The following is a 13,945-nucleotide window of genomic DNA, read 5'->3' as shown; positions in this document are numbered from 1 at the left end:
CTTTCTGAAATGCAAAAAGAAGGAAAACTACAAGGGGTGGTCTGTGGTAAAGGCAAGCTCCAGGGAGTAAGTAGCATGGGGTTAGAGGAGAGTAAGTGCAGGGTGCAGCTCAAGCAGAGCAGGGGCAGGAAGGCAGACTCGGTCGCGGAGCGCAGAGCAGGGGCAGGAAGGCAGACTCGGTCGCGGAGCGCAGAGCAGGGGCAGGAAGGCAGACTCGGTCGCGGAGCGCAGAGCAGGGGCAGGAAGGCAGACTCGGTCGCGGAGCGCAGAGCAGGGGCAGGAAGGCAGACTCGGTCGCGGAGCGCAGAGCAGGGGCAGGAAGGCAGACTCGGTCGCGGAGCGCAGAGCAGGGGCAGGAAGGCAGACTCGGTCGCGGAGCGCAGAGCAGGGGCAGGAAGGCAGACTCGGTCGCGGAGCGCAGAGCAGGGGCAGGAAGGCAGACTCGGTCGCGGAGCGCAGAGCAGGGGCAGGAAGGCAGACTCGGTCGCGGAGCGCAGAGCAGGGGCAGGAAGGCAGACTCGGTCGCGGAGCGCAGAGCAGGGGCAGGAAAGGGAAACCTGGGGGACCCGGCCTGCTCACTGTGCTCTTTAACTTCTATGTTCTCAGGAAAAAAAAGAAAATCATTTCTCTCTTTTCCTTTTCACTGCAACACTGATAGAAGCAACTTAATGAGAAGGACTGGCCTTCAGGAGCCTGGCCTCGTTCTCCAGTTCCTGTATAAAAGCAGTGAGTTTGAGACATCACCAGGAGAAAAGCAGACATTTAATAATTTGTATACCTCCTGTATATAGGGGAACTATCCAGGAAACCTGAGTCACTCCCTGAAATGTCCAAAGCCATCACCTTAAGTACGATCTTTAGAGAAAAATAAAAGAAAGACCTTGGGGAAAGGGGGAAGCCTGTTATGACAAGTTATCATGCAAACATAGTAAAGAAATGTATGATTGCTGCAGAATTAAGTCAGGACCTCTCCACTGATAAGAATTACTTGAGAGTTACTCGTCATCTACCTCTGGTGCAAAGAGGGATAGCCCTTAAATATGTAGAGTTCTCTGTTGTAAATGTCCTTCACAAAAGGGCGATTGCTACTTAGTTTTCTGAGATTTCTGTTTTTTCTTTTTTAAAAAAGTTAGACTGAAATAATCCTTATGCCAGAGAGGCATATTTTGGGGTGGCATATTCTACTCATCTTATCATGGATGCACCCCATTTTGCTTATGCTTTCATGTATTGAAGGATATCCTGAATTTTTTTCAATTTTTAGCTATGATGAATAGTGCTGCTGTGCATAATTGCATCCTTGTTTGAATTTGGGATAAATTTTCAAAGCAGTTGACAACACTGAACACATGATTGTTGGATCCAGTGTTTTGGTTTTGGAAAACACTGCCCAGCTGTGTTATAAAGTGGCCGTACATACATCCCACCAGCAGTGAGGGAGACTTCTTGTTCCTCATCCTCCAGCAGTGGATATTGTCACGTATATGGAGTTTAGTAGTCCTAATAAGTGTGGTGTGATACCTCATGATTTTAACTCAATGTTCCCTAGTTCAGTTCAGTTCAGTTCAGTTGCTCAGTCGTGTCCGACTCTCTGCGACCCCGTGAATTGCAGCACGCCAGGCTTCCCTGTCCATCACCAACTCTGAGAGCTTGCTCAACTCATGTCCATCGAGGCAGTGATGCCATCCAACCATCTCATCCTCTGTCATCCCTTTCTCCTCCCACCTTCAATCTTTGCCAGCATCAGGGTCTTTTCAAATGAGTCAGTTCTTCCCATCAGGAGGCCAAAGATTTGGAGCTTCTGCTTCAGCATCAATCTTTCCAATGACTATTCAGGACTGATTTCCTTTAGGAATGACTGGTTTGATCTCCTTGCAGTCCAAGGGACTCTCAAGAGTCTTCTCCAACACCACAGTTCAAAAGCATCAATTCTTCGTCACTCAGCTTTCTTTATGGCCCAACTCTCATATCCATACATGACTACTGGAAAAACCATAGTTTTGACTAGATGGACCTTGGTCAGCAAAGTAATGTCTCTGCTTTTTAATATGTTGTCTAGGTTGGTCATAGCTTTTCTTCCAAGGAACAAGCATCTTTTATTTTCATGGCTGCAGTGACCATGTGCAGTGATTTTGGAGCCCAAGAAAATAAAGTCTCTCACTGTTTCCATTGTTTCCCCATCTATTTACCATGAAGTGGTGGGACTAGATGATCTTAGTTTTTTGAATGTTGACTTTTAAGCCAACTTTTTCACTCTCCTCTTTCACTTTCATCAAGAGACTCTTTAGTTCCTCTTCACTTTCTGCCATTAGGGTGGTGTCATCTGCATCTCTGAGTTTATTGATATTTCTCCTGGCAGTCTTGATTTCAGCTTGTGCTTCATCCAGCCTGGCAGTTCTCATGATGTACTCTGCATGTAAGTTAAATAAGCAGGGTGGCAATATACAGTCTTGACATACTTCTTTCCCAATTGAGAATCAGTCCAGTGATCCATGTGCAGTTCTAACTGTTGCTTCTTGACTGGGATAAAGTTTTGCAGGAGGCAGATAAGGTGGTTTCATATTCCCATCTGCTGAAGAATTTGCCACAGTTAGTTGTGATTCACACAGTCAAAGGCTTTATCATAGTCAATGAAGCAGAAGTAGATTTTTTTTTTGCTGGAATTCTCTTGGTTTTTTTATGATCCAGCAGATGTTGGCAATTTGCTCTCTGGTACCTCTGGCTTTTCTAAATCCAGCTTGAACATCTGGGAGTTCTTGGTTCATGGACTGTTGACGCCTCGCTTGGAGAATTTTGAGCATTACTTTGCTAGCATGTGAAATCAGTGCAGCTGTGTGGTAGTTTGAACATTCTTTGGCATTGCCCTTTTTTGGGATTGGAATGAAAACTGACCTTTTCCAGTCCTGTGGCCACTGCTGAGTTTTCCAAATTTCCTGGCATATTGAGTGCAGCACTTTAACAGCATCATCTTTCAGGATTTCAAATAGCTCAGCTGGAATTCCATCTCCTTCACTAGCTTTGTTCATAGCGATGCTTCCTAAGGCCCAGTTGACTTCACACTCTAGGATGTCTGGCTCTAGGTGAGTGATCAAATCATCATGGTTATCTGGGTCATTAAGATCTTTCTTGTATAGTTCTGCGTATTCTTGCCGCCTCTTCTTAATATCTTCTGCTTCCGTTAGGTCCATACCATTTTTGTCCTTTATTGAGCCCATCTTTGCATGAAATGTTCCCTTGGTATCTCTAATTTTCTTTGCACATATTCAAGTATTTTAACTGGGACGGGTGGAGAATGTTCAGGAGCAGCTAGCCTAGGGATCAGGCAGCATTTACTTCAAGATGTCTCTGCGTGGTCCCCCAGCTTCCCACTGAGGACCCTCCTTGTGGGAGTGGGGGTGGGGGGTTGGGAGGGTAGAGGAGGGGGTCGGGAGTGCGGAGGAGGGGTGGGAGAGTGGAAGGGCTGCTGTCTGCACGTAAGTTCCCACCCCCGACCATCTTCAGCATTGCTCATTGGTGTAGCAAGCGTCCTAATTGGGTTTTCACCTGTGTAACTGGTGGGTTCTAAATGAGCAATGTGAACAGTGACACTAAATGTCCTCAGTCAGGACTAGATACTTACTATGCCACATACAGGTGTAAGAACCTGGGGAGGCATGTGCAGCCAGTACCCCTAGGGACAGGGTTCAGACTTGACCCCTCAACATTCTGCGGTCCAGCCACTGCTTTAGCATTTCTGAGGGCCCAGTGCTGACTCTAAGGGTTCTGTAATCCAGCCTCCATCTTCCTTTAGTGAGACCCACACTTCTAGGATCCCACAGAGCAGGGCCTGTGTGAGTTCTCTGTGGCTTCTCTAACAGACAACCACATGTTGGGTGATTTAAAACAGCAGGAGTTCATCCTCCCCCATTCCTGGAGACCAGACACCTGAGATCAAGGTGGCGCAGGGCTGAGGTCCCTCCAGAGGCTCCAGGATAGGGTCCTTCCTGCCTTTTCCAGCTTTGGGGCTCCAGGGGTCCCGGGGCTTGTGGCCCCCTCCCTCCCATCTCTGCCTCCATCTTCACGAGGCTTCTCGTCTGTGTCCTCTTTCATCTCTTATAAGGACTCTGTCAGTTGGATTGAAGGTCACCCTAACCCTAGATGACCTTACCTTGAGATCCTTAACTACATCTACAAAGACCCTTTTCCCAAGTGTGGCCCTGTTCCTGTGTTCTAGGGGGACATCTTTTGGGGCCACCATTCACCCCATTATCTGTATATAAAATAACCCTTATTTTAGGAGATCACACAGGCCCATGTAGACGGGCACAGACAGCGGCCACGCAGGTGGGCTCTGGAGAGAATGAGGATCCTGGATCACCTGGAACGGATCAAGGCCTGGCTTCATCAGGTGAGGGGAATCACAGGGAGGAGGGGGCACGGTCTTGCTCAGGCTTCAAAAGACCGTGTTGGGTGGGATGTGAGACGCACCGTGAGGGCAGGGAGCTTTGTCAGGGCCTGATGGAGGGATTAGGCTTGGGCCAAGGCTGAGGGTGCAGAGGGGAATTAGTGTGGGGGTTGGCCGTACGCCCTGGAGAAGGAGCTGACAGTCCCTGGGGCACAAGGAACTGAGAACCTGGGAGGCCTCCATGTTCCTGAACCAAACTTGAGTCCACACACCTGAGTGCAGTAAAGCCAGTTGCCTGACACCAGTTGCCATAAAGGAAAGTGCAGCATTAATTGTAAAGGCACCAATACCTGGAGACAGGTAACTCGTGCTCTAAACCCTGAAGTCCCTGAGGGTTTCAGGAAAGCAGTTTTACAGGCCACATGAGGGAGGGGGGTCACAGACTATGTGATTTGCTGCTGCACGGTTCTCTGGTTGGTGAGGTAACAGGCGGCTAACCTCACAAATTCCCAGGCACTGGACACTCTGGGGGTGACGTGTTCATTCTTATCAAGTAGTTAACTTCTTCCACTCAGTGGGGCTTCTGGCAGCTGTAAAACAACTCCCTGAGTGTGCCTCAGATACTGTTATCTCCATACTTCAGAGAGGAGCTGCAGCAGAGGATACGGGACGGGGTCTGTCCTGGGAGGGCCCCATAGGCTCCTGCTTGGTTCCACCAGGTGTCTGGGCTCAGCACCTGGAGAAGTTGGGGCTGCCTCCTGGCTGTGGGCAGCAGCAGGACCGCAGTCCTCGAGGGGCCTGTTAGCCCCCAGGATGAGATGGGGAGGCCGTGGATGGACAGATGCACCTGGCCTGGGAGAGGGGTGCAGGCTGGAAATGTCGCTGGAATCATCACAGGGAGGAAGGGGAGAGGCCAGGAGGGGGCAGGTGGGTTACAGCACCTACATGCAGGTGATGGTGGTCCTGTTGGACACAACTCAGAGCCATAAGGAGTGGTGGTCAGGGGCTCAGCTTCATCCTCTTGTTCTTTGCTTATCTGTAACTTCCCACTCCTGCAGCGAGGAGCCTGGGCCCCACCATTTGCATTTGTCAGCTCTTTTCTCCTCTTCACATTACATGTACAGTGGGCTCAGAATTGCTAGCTACTGCACTCTGGAAAGATCTCTATAAAATGAAGCCCAGTGTTTATGTGCAGGGCATTTTGCCTTTTGTGTATAGATTTCATTTGCTTCCAAAATCAACACATTTTGCCCCATCTCCTACAGTGAGATATCTTTTTCATGCATTTCTAATGTGCTTAGGTTTTGTTCATTGTGTATTCTGTCCTGCGACTCTCCTACACTCTGAATAACTATACTTGAATAGATTGTTTGATCCCTTGGGCTATACAAATTGATGAGAGTAGACAAATGCATAGTGACAGGTGTCAATCCTAAAGCATCACAGGGAATACTTCAACCCCCTTCAGCAGATGATCTGCTTATCATCTATGTAGCTTTGCTTTTCCTAGAATGTCATAAATGAGGTCATACTGTGTGCTGTCTCTCCAGACTGTATTCTTTCACTGAGTGATATGCAAGTGAGATTTAACCATGCTTTTCATGGTTTGGTGGTTCATTCCTTACTACTGATGAGTAATACTCCATTGCATGGGTATGGGAGGAAAAACAATTTTCACTCTGCCCTTCCATAATAAAAGACAAATTACCAGGAGAAAAAATAGAAGCATACCTCCTCTATGCTTCCCTGGTGGCTTTGTGGTAAAGAATCTGCCTGTAACACAGGAGACTTGGGTTTGACCCCTGTGTTGGGAAGATCCCCTGGAGAAGGAAATGGCAACCCATTCCAGTATTCTTGCCTGGAGAATCCCATGGACAGAGGAGCCTGGCGGGCTACAGTCCATGGGGTCGCAAAGAGGCGAACACGACTTAGTGACTAAAACAACAAATAGCTTCTGTATACAGGGAAGCTACCAAAGAAACCAGAATCACTCCCTGAAATGTCCAAAGTCGTCACCTTAAATACCATCTTCAGCTAAAAACAGAAGACCCTGAAGAATGGGAGAAGCCCGTTACGGAAGGTAATTATACAAAACACAGTAAAGAAGGGTATGATTGTTTGTAGATTTAAGTCAGGACCTCTCCATTGATAAGTTACTTGAGTTTTAATTATCCTTTTATTTCTGGTGCAAACAGGGACAACCGTTAAATGCAGAGATTTCTCTGTTGTAAATGTCCATCACAAAACGGCAATTGCTATATATTTTCCGGAGATTCCTCTTTTTTTTTTTTTTTTCATGGAAGTGGACTTAAGCAATCCTCACAGCAGAGAGGCATATTTGGGGGTGGCATGTTCTACTTGCTTTGACATGGATATACCCCAATTTGATTATACATTCATCTATTGAAGGATACCCTGATTACTTCAACCTTTTAACTATTATGGATAGTGCTGCTGTGCCTAAGTTCATCTTTGTTTGCATTTGGGCATGGATTTTTTCAAAGCAGTTTCCTAAATATTGGAAGTACGCTTGTTGGATCCCAAGGTGAGGTTTGTTTAGCTTTGGAGAAAACTGCCCAACTGTGTTACAAGGTGGCTGTGCATGCGTCCCACCAGCAGTGAGGGAGCATTCCTGCTAGTCCTCAGCCTCCAGCAGTTGGTATTGTCATATATTTAGAGTTTAGCAGTCCTAATGTGTGTAGTGTGATAGCTCGTGACTTTAATTTGTAATTCCCTAATGGTATATGATGTTGAGCGTGTTTCTGTTTTGTACTATCTGTATAACATTTTTTTGGCTGGGTGTCTGTTCAGATCTTTACTTATTGTTTATAGGGTTGTTCAAGAGGTCTTTTTCTATTTTGTGTCCAAATCCTGTATCAGATATGAATTTTGCAAATATTTTTCTCCCAGTTTGTGGCTTGTGTTTTGATTTTCTGAATGAGGTCTTTCAGAATAGACATCTTTATTTCTATAAAGTCCACAATATTATTCTTCTGAGGACTGACAGCTTGTGTGTTAAAACTCAAAGCTCATGATATACAGGCCAAACCCAGGGTCATGTAGATTTTCTATGTTTATGTCCACAATTTTGATAGTTTCAAAATTTAAATGTCTGTTAATAAATTTGAGTGAATTGGGTGACTACATTTCATTCTATACAGTGTCAAGTTAATTATTCCTTAACTATTTGGGAGAAGTTTTGGATATTGGCAATACTTCAGTTTGAATTTCCATAGTTTAATGGACCTGGCAGAACTGCCCAGAGGGGCGGAGTCTCCACTTAGCTGTGCCTGCGCGAGTGAGGGAGGCTTGACCTGCAGTTTTCATTGGCTGGCAGGGAGCGAGGAGCCCGCCTCCCTGACCCACTCCCACCCCAAGCGGAACTCCCGCTCTGACTGAGCACCTGGCTGCGTGTGGCTGCTGACAAGAGTGTGGTCTCCTCAGGACCCATTGGGGCTTCAGCTTTGGGACGTTGTGGGGTTCAGTTCAGGCTGAAGGGAGTCTGGTCTCCTCAGGACCCATTGGGGCTTCAGCTTTGGGACATTGTGGGATTCAGTTCAGGAAGACAGGGAGTCTGGCCTCCTCAGGACCTGCTCGGGTTTTGGCTTTGGGGCATTGTCGGGGTCACTTCAGGCTGACAGGAGGTGGGTCTCCTCAGGACCCATTGGTGTTTCAGCTTTGGGACATTGTGGGGTTATTTCAGGCTGAATGGGTGTCTGGTCTCCTCAGGACCTGCTGGTGCTTCAGCTCTGGGACTTTGTGGGGTTCAGTTCAGGCTGAGAGGAGTCTGGTCGTTTCAGGAGCCACTGGGATTTCAGCTTTGGGACATTGTGGGGCTCAGTTCAGGGAGACGGGAGTCTGGCCACTGAGGATCCACTAGGGCTTTGGCTTTGGGACGTTGTGGGGTTCAGCTTAAGCTGACAGGAGTCTGGTCTTCTCTGGACCCATTGAGTTTTGAGCTTTGATACATTTTGGGGTTCAATCCAGGGTGATGGGAATCTGGCTCCTCAGGACCCACTAGGGCTTTGGCTTTGGGACATTGTGGTGTTCAGTTCAGGCTGACAGGAGCCTGGTTTCCTCAGGACCTTCTGGGGCTTCGTCTTTGGTACACTGTGGGGTTCAGTCGAGTCTGACAGGAGTCTGGTTTCCTCAGGACCTGCAGGGAGGTGGTGCCGCTGAAGGAAAAGGTGAGGAAAATAGGGAAGAAACTTTCTGTGTGTGGCTGTTGCTGAGTGTCTGTCTTCAGAGGACCCAGGACAGTTAGGGCTTGATGTGGAAAGTTGTGGGGTTTTAGTCAGTTTTTGTCTGTGGTATAGAATGGTGTCCAGTGTTGTTCCTTGGTGTGTGGTGTCCATTTTTCCCAGCATAGTTTATTGAGGGGACTGTCCTTTCCTGGGTGTGTGTTCTTAGCTCCTTCCTTGTAAATTGATTACCATGAACCTGTAGATTTTATTTCTGGGCTCTCTGGTATCTGTGCCTGTTTCTGATACAGTCCCACACGTCTTGTGGTGCCTTTAGGTGCGTAATGTAGATTGAAGTCGGGGATGGAGGTGCTGCCAGCCTGTTCTCCTTTCTCGGGTTCACTTTGGCTCTTCTGGGTCCTTTGTGGTTCCACACAGATGTTAACATTGTTTCTGTTTCTGTGAAAAATGTCAATGAGATGTTGGTAGTGATTGCATGAGTGTGTACGTTACTTTGGTTAGAATGGAGATTTTAACAGTATTGTCACCCATGAGCATGGGATATCTTTTCATATCTGTTCAGTTTAATTGAGCACTGTGTCTTGCAGTTTTTAGCTTGCAGATCTTTCAAGTCCTTGGTTGAATTTCTAGTTTTGGGGGGATGCAATTGTACAGGGGATTATTTTCTTAATTTCTCTTTCTGATAGTTCACTATTAGTGTAGAGAATCACACACGATCTTGCAGTTCTACTGATTTATTTTTTGGCCATGCAACTCAGCATGTTGGATCTTAGTTCCCTGACAAAGGATCAAACCCGTATCCCCTGCATTGGATGTGCAGAATCTTCACCACTGGACTGCTAGGGAAGTCCCTGAATTCATTTTATAGTTCTGACAGTTGCTTTGGTGTAGTGTTACATGGAAAACTAGAATTCAGACATCTCATAGTTTCAGTTCCATCAGGGCCATCCGCAGCACCCTAGGCATGGTGGCTACTCTTCCTACGGTGACCTTTAATACCATGTGGACTACTACAAGGCAGTTAGCATCACTACTTTAGTTGAATTTGGTCTGGTTAAGTCTTGGACTCTATTGCAATGTTTGATGCCATCTCTGATTTTCTGGCATGTGACTTACATGGTTGTACTGAAAAGTAATTTACTTTATAGTAAAATTTCAAAAGTGTCCATTTTAAATAGTGGTACAAAGTTTTCTGTAATCACACCGAAGAATGCAATGTGTTTTACCCCAAACAGGGTCACTTTCCCAGGGAACCAGCCCATAACCCCAAAATGGGGGATAGTTATGGTGTCCACATTACAATCCTATCCATAGGACCACTTCAACTTGCATCAGCTGCCCAAACTTTGTGCAAATGTCTTTCTCCATTCTAAGGCAGTTTTCTTTTTCTGGGACCACCACTGGGGCTTTCCCTCATGTTAAAACTTCCATGGATTTAAAGTGACAAGATGACTATGATCTGCGTGGCTTTTTCTGTGTGGCTTCTTTCACTGAGGATGTTTTCAGTGCTTTTCCATGTTGTAACCTGTATCATTTTTAATTGTGATTACAAACATATAATATTTATCATTTGAGTCATTTTAAGTGTACACTTCTATAGCATTAACTGCACTCACATTGTAAAAATATCCTTACCATTTATCTCCAGAATCTTTTCCTTTTCCCGAAGTGACACTGTAACCATTAAACACTCACCACCCTCAATCCCTGGCTACCTTATTCTACTTGGAATTTGTCCTATATGGATATCTCGTACTGGTGGAATCATAGAACTTTTTTCCTTTTGTGTCAGCCTTGTTTCAACTTCACATAGTGACTTGAAGCTTCATTCACATTAGAGCATGTGTGAGAGTTGTCTTGTTTTTAAAGGTTGAATCATGTTCCGTTGTGTATCTACTACACTGTGCTTATCCATTCATCTGTGGAACGCTTGTGTTGCTTCCACCTTTTGGCTACTGTGAATAATGCTTCTGTGAATATGGGATACGAATATCTGTTCCAGTTCTTGGTTTTAAATATGTTGGTGTATTCCCTGGACAGGAATTGGTGGATTCTATGTTAATTCTGTGTTTGTTTTTGAGGAGCCCCCTACTGTTTTCTGCAGCTGTGGCTCTATTTTACTATATTCCTTTATATGGCAGAGGAATGCATCTTATGGATGGATCTAACTTATTTTGCCTGTTCATTCATCTGTTGGTGGACATTTTCATTGTTTTTACCTTGGGTTGTTGAAAACAGTGCTGCTATGAATATTGGTGTACAACTTTATATTTGAACACCTGTTTTAAATTCCTTATATGTATATCTAGGGGTGGAGCTTCCAAAACATATGATAATTACTTTTCTATATTTTTGAGAAAATGCTGAAGTTTTACACACACTGATTTTACCATTTTACATCTCCACAAGTAAAGTTGGAGTTTCAATTTCTGTACATTTTTGCCAACATTTGTTATTTGTCTTTATTGTTGATTTTCCCCATGTCCATCCTGTGTGCCTTATTAAGGAGGAAGTCATAATGCAGGAGGAGAAGGGAGTTAGCTTCACATACTTGATGGACAGCTGAGTGTCTGTATCAGTTGTTTAGAATCTTTCTGAATAGAGATTTTTATTCATCACTACTCATAAAAGCTATGTAACTTTTTTTTTAAACCAGTTTGGACACATGAAAACTATTTAAAACTTTTGGTTATAATCCAGCATTACATTATTAGATTGCTTAGTTTATTCTTGCTTTGGCTATTGAGAGCTTTTTCCAAGCTCTCCTGTTTTTATTTTACATAATTCAGCTTTCATGGGGTTTTTTGGTACTTCTTTCTCATATTTTAAGATGATCTTGCTTTACATATTTACTGTCTCAGTCCTAGTATCAGCCACATATTTAAAAAACCCTTATTCCTTTTTATTAGAGAATAGTAATAAAAACTTGCATGTGGGAACTTACTATTCTCAGCAGACAATGCATGAAAATACATATGCATGTATCCCAGACTGTGCATACACACAGTTATGAAGATTTTCACAGGGAGCTATGTGTTTCTGTATTAGGCTAAAGATAGTTTATAATTATGTCTCCTGATCTGTTATGACACAGGTATTGTAACCTTCTCCGTTTGTCTGCCTGTAACTTCCCACTCCAGGGATAAGAAACCTGGCTCCCACTACTTGTCATTTATCAAGTCCAGTGCCTGTTCCGTTCGATGACTGATACAGTAGTTCCAGTCCTGTTAGCTACACCCTTCCCTAGGAAAGAACTTACAGAGTCCATTGTTTGTGCATGGTACACTTTGCCTGTTAGCTACACGCTCCCATAGGAAAGAACTTACAGAGTCCGTTGTTTGTGCATGGTACATTTTGCCTTTGGCCTGCAGAGTCCATTCATTTCCACACTGAACTTAGGTCGGCTCATTTTGTCGTACCACTAAGAGTGGGTTTTTTCTTCTTTTTTAAGAAAATTGCTTGGCTGTGCTATATGGCATGTGGGATTTTAGGTCCCTGACCAGGAATTGAACCCACCTTTCTTGCATTGGCAACATGGAGTCTTAACCACTGGACCACCAGGGAAGTCCTGAAGTTTTTCATACATTTCTCAGTCAGTTAGATTCTTTGTTAAATTCTTCATTCCAGTCTTTGACACTCCCATACTATAAATAAATAAGTTTGAATAGGTAATAATTTACTTGTTGCGTTCTAAAAACAAAAATATATGTGCTTAGACAAATGCATAGTGGCAGGTATTCATCACTACGATATCATATGAAATATTTCAACCACATATTCCATAAACTATCATGTCTGTTTTGTCTTTTCTAGAATGTCTTATAAGTTTGTACAGTGTGTAGCACTTGAGGCTGGATTTCTTCACTTAGTAATGTAAGTGTTAGATTCATGCTTTTTTAATAAATGGGTTGGTGGTTCATACCTTTGTATCTCTGAATACTACTGTACTGCATTATATGAGAGGAAAGATAATTTTCTCTCTACCCTTCGATGTTCTTCATTGAGATCCTCATAATGAAAGGGAGATGAACTGGCGAAAAACAGTTTAATATATGCCATGCATTCGTGTATACTTGAAACATACCTGGGAAAACTGAGTCACTTCCTGAAATGGTGCAAGTTCAGTTCAGTTCAGTGGAGACCAACTGTTTACAACTCCATGGACTGCAGCACACCAGGCTTCCCTGTCCATCACCAACTCCTAGAGCTGGCTCAAACTAATGTCCATCGAGTCAGTGATGCCATCAACCATCTCATCCTCTGTCGTCCCCTTCTCCTGCCTTCAATCTTTCCCAGTATCGGGGTTTTTTCAAATGAGTCAGTTCTTCGCATCAGATGGCTAATGTGTTGGAGTTTCAGCTTTAGCATCTGTCCTTCCAATGAATATTCAGGACTGATCTCCTTTAGGATGGACTGGTTGGATCTCCTTGCAGTCCAAGGGATTCTCAAGAGTCTTCTCCAACACCACAGTTCAAAAGAATCAATTCTTTGGTGCTCAGCTTTCGTTACAGTCCAACTCTCACATCCATACATGACTAGTGGAAAAACCTGGTGTGGGAGGACCTACGGAGAGAACCTTGGGCGGGGCGGGGCGGGGGGGGGGGTGTCCGCGGAGAGGACCCTGAGGGGAGCAGTCAAGCGGACCTGGGGTGGTGAGTCGTAAGTGGACAAGTGGCAGTGCACGGGGTCTGTGGAGAAGACCTGAAGTAGGCGTCTCAGGGTATAGAGAAAGGAAAAAAGTCACGGCCGGTCACAGGCCGCATCAGGTCCTAGAGAGGAAAGACGTCAGGGAGCAGTGAGAGGCAGCGTCAGGTCCTAGAAAGGAAAGACGTCAGGGAGCCATGAGAGGCGGCGTCACGTCCTAGAGAGGACGACCTCAGGGATCAGTGAGAGGTGGTCAGGCTCCTAGAGAGGACGACCTCAGGGATCAGTGACAGGCAGCGTCACGTCCTAGAGAGGAACGGCGTCAGGGATCAGTGAGAGGCGGCGTCACGGCCTAGAGAGGCAATACGTCATGGATCATTGAGAGATGGCGTCAGGTCCTAGAGAGGACGACCCCAGGGATCAGTGAGAGGCAGCGTCTGGTCCTAGAGAGGAAAGACGTCACAGAAAGACGTCATGGAGCATTGAGAGACGGCGTCAGGTCCTAGAGAGGAAAGGCGTCAGAAATCAGTGAGAGGTGGCGTCACGTCCTAGAGAGGAAATACGTCATGGATCATTGAGAGATGACGTCTGGTCCTAGAGAGGACGACCTCAGGGATCAGTGGGAGGCAGCGTCAGGTCCTAGAGAGGAAAGACGTCAGAGAGCAGTGAGAGGTAGCGTCAGGTCCTAGAGAGGAAAGACGTCAGAGAGCAGTGA

General features: G+C 45.4%; 1 long non-coding RNA gene across 1 annotated transcript; it reads right to left on the bottom strand.

Annotated features, from left to right (window-relative positions):
- Positions 1–7,856: 7,856 nt before the first annotated feature.
- On the bottom strand, positions 7,857–13,611 carry LOC145539164 (uncharacterized). Its single transcript, XR_014077612.1, has 3 exons — positions 12,671–13,611; positions 12,103–12,230; positions 7,857–9,024 (listed from the first exon to the last, which is right to left on the bottom strand). It is a non-coding gene; the product is annotated as an uncharacterized LOC145539164 (long non-coding RNA).
- Between the last annotated feature and the right edge of the window lie 334 nt (positions 13,612–13,945).

Source organism: Giraffa tippelskirchi, chromosome 2 (assembly GCF_054371585.1).
Source record: "Giraffa tippelskirchi isolate mGirTip1 chromosome 2, T2T-mGirTip1v1.2.pri, whole genome shotgun sequence".
Taxonomy (NCBI): Eukaryota; Metazoa; Chordata; class Mammalia; order Artiodactyla; family Giraffidae; genus Giraffa; species Giraffa tippelskirchi.
This window is presented reverse-complemented; position numbering and strand designations above follow the sequence as displayed.